Below are 7,674 nucleotides of genomic sequence, written 5' to 3'. Positions count from 1 at the left end.
AAATTTTAAAAGTTTAATAGAATAAAATGGTTATAAAAATAGTAATATAATTAGAGTAATAAAAAATTGGACAATTAGGATTTAGGACAACACAAGACAATAAGAACAAACAGTTAGGGACAGTCCGGGTACCTTTTTCTGGACAAAATAAGCCTAAAAAGGACACCCGTTAACAGATGATTAACCTTTAAAAGCACCAGCCTGTTACATATTAATAAACCTCATACATGATGCATAAATTCAATTCAAACACAGGATTCTGTCTGGTCAGTGTCAGCTTCCTCCTCTTAATCCTAACAGCGTCTTTAGGGCTGAGCAAGGTGGGAAGAAGTTCGTTTCTTCCGATAAAGGAGCAATTAATTCTTTTTCTCAGAAAGATTTAGGTGTCCTATGGCTGCTATCTTGGTGTGAGTCCTTTCTTTAAAAAAGTATCTTACAGAGCATATTTTTTTTTTTAACCTTAAGCTATAACCTAAAACTATATTTAACACACTACTTCAGAAAATTAATACAGTATAACTTTCAAACATAACACAACATAATATTTGTGAAAAGCCAATCATAAAATGCGCATTTTTCATAAGAATCAGCTTTGGAATATGGACTTTAGAAGATAATGTATGATTTTAAATTCTGATGTGAATCATATGTGTGACCCAAGCAGTAGTCTCTGGTTATGGACAAGGGGAGTATGGACTTTGGAAAAAACCCTTATGTAATTGTCATATCAGATCCTGGTTAGACACAGAACATCTGACCCATGAAAACAAAGGCAATGGGAAAATAATGGAAGAGTCATGATTCATTTGTACAGAATAGTGCCTATCTGGGATCTTCCATGTGCTGTTACTTGCTAAGTCTTAGTCAAGATGCTAAATTTCAGCAAGTTCAGGAAGGTTTTCTTAGCCAACTACAAGACAAGAGGGATGTTAGAGGTAAATCAGTCCTCAGCTAGACTGCTCTGACTCTGTATGAAAAAGAATAACAAACCTGAGCTAGGAAACACTGACCTTGAAAATCTAAGGACAGGGAAGACTATCATACTGGAAGTTTGAGAACTAAATGCTAGCTGGGGTAAAAATTAGACCCTATGTTCTGGACTGAACTTCACATTCATGTTTATCTCAAGGATGCAAAATAGTGTTACAGAATTTAGTATTAACATTAATTTATTTCCAAAGAAACATAAGGCACTTAAAACTCTGTGTAATTCAATGTAAGGAGGAAGAGGGCATTTAGTTCCTTTAAGATCTTCTGAAAAATCTTATCAACAACAGTGACAGTGCAGCATGTAGATTGGGAATTGTGCTGGGGCTGAGCAACAGAGACTAGTTCTAGAAGGACCATCTCTCTCTAAAGGCTGGAGGCTGCTGTAAATCAAAACAAGAAGCACTGGTTCTGCTGTTGTATTTCAAAGAGTACATGACTCTAACCTAAAAGTAGTCAGTGATCCATTATTTCTAAGAGAGAATAAGCAGTCATAAGCAACAGATTACTTTTCCAAATTGACTTTATTTATGCTTTTTCAGACCCAAGAAGATAGCTAGGTTTTAAAAAGCAACTTTAAAAAGAAGTCGTCCCTAACATGAGTATTGCAGTCTTAATGCCTCACAAATTTTGCTGTACAAGTATTATGGCTGGGTAAGCAACCAGCAGCCTATCCTCACTACTCTAGGGATAACTGAAGGAGGAAAGCTGAGGAATAATTTTCTTAATTATTTTGTACAGTTCATTTATAGACCTCATTTTCATAAGTGTCCTCACAACAAATGACAATTCTTTAGAGCATTAGTAGTTGGGTAGTTGGGTATTGTAAGCGATTGTGTGAAGTGATTGTATGATTGTATGAAAACCATCAATTTATTTAATAACTGGAGAAAGCAGAAAGGTTGATACAAAAGAAATTGAAACCATCAAAATGGAAATTAATTGATTATCTGTCCCTTGGGTAACTGAACTCTAAAGTGAGAAATTTTTTAGTTTGGAAGCATCACCCAAAAAAGCATACATTAAACTGGATTCTTGATCCACAATCCACATTTAGTATAGCATCTGTCCAGTTCTCGAATCCTCCTGCCACTGAGCATTTGTAAACATGTCCAGCAAGTGTGAAGGCCTTGCATGAATAAATTATTTTATTTCCTGCCACTCCATGTGCACTGTCACTGTGCCATTCCATGTGTCCACTCGGAGGATCCTGGCTCGCTCCAGCACAACGGATGGCAGGGGACACTCCCCCGTTCCTCAGGAGGTCAGGAGGGCAGCTAAGGCTTTTGAACTAGCACGGGTGAGACATGGACGACAAAGGTGGAAGAAAGGAGCAGACTCCTGTTGAGGGTTAAGTCTGGTTTTATTGAGAAAGGCTTCAGGGATATCCTCAATCCAGGGGAACCAGCCCACAGAAGACAGGAAGCTGAGATGTGCAACAGTATATAAACAGGGGTAGAAACAGAGGAGGGGCTCTCCCGTTCACCAGTGGGAACATTCAGGGGTGTGGGGATCAGGGATTTAGACACTCAAAAAGAACCAGTGAGAATATTTCAGGGGAAGCGCCCCAGTACCAGAGCCTATCTCTCCACGCCCCTGGCAGAAATTTCCAGATTGAAGGGATGGGCTACTGAGTGACAGGGCACTGGGGGAGGAGTTGAGGGAATGACTAAGTATTTTTAAGGAGAACAGGGGTTGGAGGTAAGGAGAATGAAGGGGGGAGGAGGGCAGAGGGTCAGAACCATTACAACAGGGAACTGGAACAAAACAAGGCAGCAAGACAATGTTGCACAACATACAATGAAAGGAAGCAAACTTTTCAAAAGTATATGACACTTAATCTGAATAAGATTATCTCTAGTTTTGCAGCATGGCAGTGTGGTAGAAATGTTGCAACCTTCTTCAAAGCATCTCCTTCAGAAGCTGCTCAGAGTAAGGCCATGAGCGCAGCCACTTCCAGTCCACGCACACGCACACACACTCACACACAAGCCACAGATAGCTCAGCAGAGGAAAGACAGGAAGGTTCTTTGTATGATGTGTTGTGAAGAAGTTCACAAGCTAATACTGCAAGAGTCGTTAAGGTCAATTTGAAACTGTAACAAGTTTTGTTATTTAAATTGTGGTACCTTTAAGTTGCCCCTTTCCTTCTTAACCTGTATTTGTATCCTTTTTCCATCATACTCTGTATTTGTAACCCTTTCCGTCTTGCCCCGGAGTTGTATCCCTTTCAGTGGGGAACCACTTCCCATGCTCCCAGAAGGACTTGCACCCAGGCTGAATTTTAATGAGAGGCTGATGGTACTGTATGAACCCTCTCAAAAACAACAAAGTAACACATAAACTGACTTTAACCCAGCAGAACCATACAAGATCACCCACCAGTGACCAGAGCTGGATTCTGTTCTGTCACCATAACTTAAAATGGCACCCAGCTTAGATGACACCCATAGACTACAAGCCAGCAGCATGTTCCTAAGGACCCTTGTGAGGACCGAAGCCCCAGCTCTGCCAAGAGACAAAGCTGCACTCCTCCTTCTCAGTGTTTCCTGTGGGAGCAGCGGTGGTGTGCGCAACCTCCGTGTTCCCCACCCAGAGATGTTTTTAATAAAGGTCTTCTTAAAGGAGCTGGTCTCCTGGCCCTGTTTACTACACGATATATTCCAGCGAAGGTTTATTCCAAAGCACACTGAAAGGACCAGGGACAAAGACCATGTGGCGTGCACAAGGTTAAGTATGGGATGGCATGGGGGTGGTACAAAGACAGGGCGAAGGGCATTGGCCTACAGGGAAGACAGGGCCAGCCACTAGATATACCACAACCAACGAGGAAACAGGAAAAGGAAAAACCAGGAGAATTTGGGACATCTGGGAAAAGGAGCTGGAGTGATTCATGGTGTTGTGAAAGACTCCATGGGGAAGTGTTTTCCGTCCTCCTAGGTGAGGAGAACTCTATGGTAAATTCTTTCCAAGGCAATGTCCTGGGGGTTTCCATGAGGGGGAAGGATTCAGAGGATTCCACGTATAGTTATCATGATCAACTGAAATCTATCCATGATAAGTAAACGTAGGCACCCGCCCATATATACTTAAATCCATTTAGAGAATCTATACAGGTAGCTATTTTGCAGCAAGAAACTGAAGCACATGAATATTTCATACTGACTTGAAGGAAAATGGAACTTGGGAGAAATAACATGCTTAAAAAATACTGGTAATTGCCGTGAAGAAATAAGTGAAAAAGTCTGTGGATGCCTCTGGAAATCAGTCTATGATTTTTGCTGCCTGAGGATACACATAAAACTTTGACAACAGGCTTTCATACTAGGAAACATTGCTGCAATAATCATGGTACTGTACAAAGAACTTATTTTACAGTTTAGTAGCTCCTTCAGAATATGTCAACTGCATGCCAAGCATTACATTTTTGACTGCACTGTACCACTTCCCAGGGTTTCTGATACTACTCATCACAAACAGTTCTGAAAACTCATCATTGACTGGCATGGAATAAATTAACTTTTTTCTGGTAGAAATAAGATATTTTTATCCTGTCTTCATCTAAATAAAAACAAAATAAACCTCTCATCATCATATTTTGCTGCATCTGTCACTAAAAATTTCACTCCCATTTATTAATCTATTCTAATCAAACTGAAAACAGTGTCTTCTATCATTCAGGGAGAAAATGCACAGAGAAATTTCCAGAAATGTAGGACTCCTGCATCTAATGCAACAGTGAAATTTTGCTACAGTACAGAGAGAAAAACATTATACTATACTGATTGTAATAATATCTGCTTTGGCTAGAAGTAAAAATTATGTAGATGATTATTTGTGTAGCTTGAAGAAAAAGAAAGAGGAAATGAAGAATCCAGACAAAAATTAAAAGGCAACAAATTCTGTGAGCTATATAAGCCTACAAGATGTTCTGACACAAATAAACATAAAATCTGAATTCTTTCAGAGCCAATTTTTGAGTGACTTGAAACAAACATTTTTTAATTATTCAGTGTCCCTGCTGCAAAAATCCAAACAGATACAAAAAGGGGACAATAAAAAATGGCTATTCACAAATGATGAGGTCTGCAATGCTGACACCAAACATTTAAAAACTACTTAGTGCAGCAATCAATAACAGTACAGCTGCTGCTGGACCCATTGAGAAAAAGCTACAAAACTCATCAAGTTTCAGTAAGGATTTGATTACTTCTTCTTTGGACATTCTTGTTGTTATGAGTTTAATAATACATTATAGTATCAATAAAGTAATCTATAAATCCACTGTCATCAGTTAACATTTTAAAATGTGTCCCCCAAACCTCCCAAAGGTTTTTCTGTTTCAGAGACAGAGAAAACGTCAAGCAGCAATTTTACTAAGTATTTTCCTATCTGGCAAATCAGTCTGCCCTTAGAGGTATCAAAATGAAGACATGTTTGGGGTGCATTCTGCAGCTCAACACTTTTTTTGGGGGGTAAAATGTTTGATTGTGCAGTGGGATGAAAATTGTGTTGCAGAAGAAGCAGAGGAGTGGTAGAGAAGTTGTGAAGAAGCAGTCAGAAATAGTGCTTTTAAAGACTAGAATTATACAGGCAATTATATATTATTTTGCTCACTGTGTCATTTCACTTGAAAACAAAACCGAACCAACAAACATAAGAAACAAACTGAACCAACAAACTCCCAAACAAACAAAGAAAACCCCCAAACCAAAACAAAAACCCAAACAAACAAAAACCCAAAACTCCCTCCAACCAAGCTCAAACAATAGTTTTAAGATGCCTATGATTTATTAATAGCAAATTCTTTCGAATTCCGAGATTAAAAATAGCATAAACTAAAAGCCATCAAGATGGGCAGCCACTAGCAAATCCATTTTCTGTTGTATTGGTGCAATCTGAGAAATATGAAATAATTCTGGAGGTATTTTATTTTTTTAAACATACTGAGTAGCCAGAGACTTAACTGCAACTCTCTTACAGAAATGTGTCTATTACTCAGGAAAAGCAGACTGATATTTTTCTTGGTACAGAATATAGTATATTATAGATTTCTGTGGCTTTAGAACTTAAGGATATATTCTCATTTTATGCTCTACTTCAGAAGCCTGTAGGAGCTACCAATTATGTCTTTGATAAAGCCTAACATTTGTCTTTCAACTTTCTGATAAAGTAGAGAAAAATGAAGTTGAGGGCAAGCTCACCTACTACTTGCAAAAAAGGAGTTAGGACTTTGAAAAGCTAATATTTTATTAATTGAAACAAGAATATTTTTCTAGGCTTTCTAAAAATGTAGTTGCCCTTAAGCTCTTGGTATGTCAACATTTAAAATAAGTTTCTGACATCCTCAAGATGTGGGGTTTTTTCATTTGATCTCTCTTCAAACTTGCTTAACAAGAAAGCAAATCAGTTCTTAGAGCCTGAAGTATCTTTATGGAAAACCAGGTTTTGAAATAAAATAAAATTCATTAATTTATATTGAACTGTAATTTTCAACACATTCTGTTCATTAAAAGCATTGTGTCACTAGAATAGAAGATCAGATGGCAGAGAGAACTGAAGATGAATCAAAACATATGCTTTCCATTTTGTTTCACATGAGAATCCTGGTGTGCATAAAAGCTCTATGCCAGAAACATTAGTGAATTGTGATTTGATGAAAGCAAATCTGTTTGCCAGGAGCTAATTTGTGCAAAAAAGCTTCTCATGAAGCTGCTATGACTTAGAACTCAACTCAGAATAAAAATATGATCTTTATAGTTCTTTGTATCTCAGGTTCTTGCCAGGAACATTTGCTTTAGTAGTTGACAATGTTGATGAGACAGTAAATCTGTTTGCTGTGAAAGTAAACAAAGGGAACTGTGCTTGGCTTGGGAGTGCTATGATTATTGAGAAATTGTTTTTATCCCTTTAATTATGTCATCTTCAGACTGGCATTGAAGTGGTTTTTTTCCTTCTTGGTACATAGCTGACAAAACTGTTTCCACACGGAAAAAGAAACTTAAGGGAACAGTATTTTTCCCACCATCCTCAATGTATTTTATCAGTATTCTAATCTTTCATGACTATAGTAGAGATTAGTATGTAAATGTTGCATTATGGGCCAGTCTTGTCAGCACCTACAGCAAGAATGTGAATGCAGGATATCTGATTTAGCAAATCAATTTAACAATTGTTTCAGATCTCCCCGTCTTTTCCATAGTGGACTGTTTAACTGACAACCTTATGGGGAGATTGAAGGATATTCCTATTGACATATTTTAAATCTGACATTATTTCCGTATTAATCCATTATTCTATAAAAAAGTAACAGTTTGTCTGGATTCTAAACTTCTATATACAGTGTCCTTTCACCTACATGTTTTCTCATTTTGTAATTTTATAACAATGAATCATTACATTTAGCAGGAGTTGCAGGTCCCTCCTTTCTCAGCTGCTGTCTGCAGATTGATTTCCCTCTGAACTCTTTTTTTGCGGCAGTATTCCCATTAATGCATTATTACAAAAGCTGATATTACTTTATTTCAAGTAAGAGCAAAGAGATGACCTTTCCTCTGAAGAAACCTAGTGCTGCCTGTGTCAGACAACTGAGCCCTCAGTCCCCCTCTGCATTAGGATGGGTTCTCTGAGGCAGTGCAAGCAACTGTAAAGCATAAACAATATATTTTACTAAGTAGCTGTTATGAG

Source organism: Serinus canaria, chromosome 9 (genome assembly GCF_022539315.1).
Source record: "Serinus canaria isolate serCan28SL12 chromosome 9, serCan2020, whole genome shotgun sequence".
In the NCBI taxonomy this organism is placed as follows: domain Eukaryota; kingdom Metazoa; phylum Chordata; class Aves; order Passeriformes; family Fringillidae; genus Serinus; species Serinus canaria.
Note: the sequence above shows the minus strand (reverse complement) of the source record.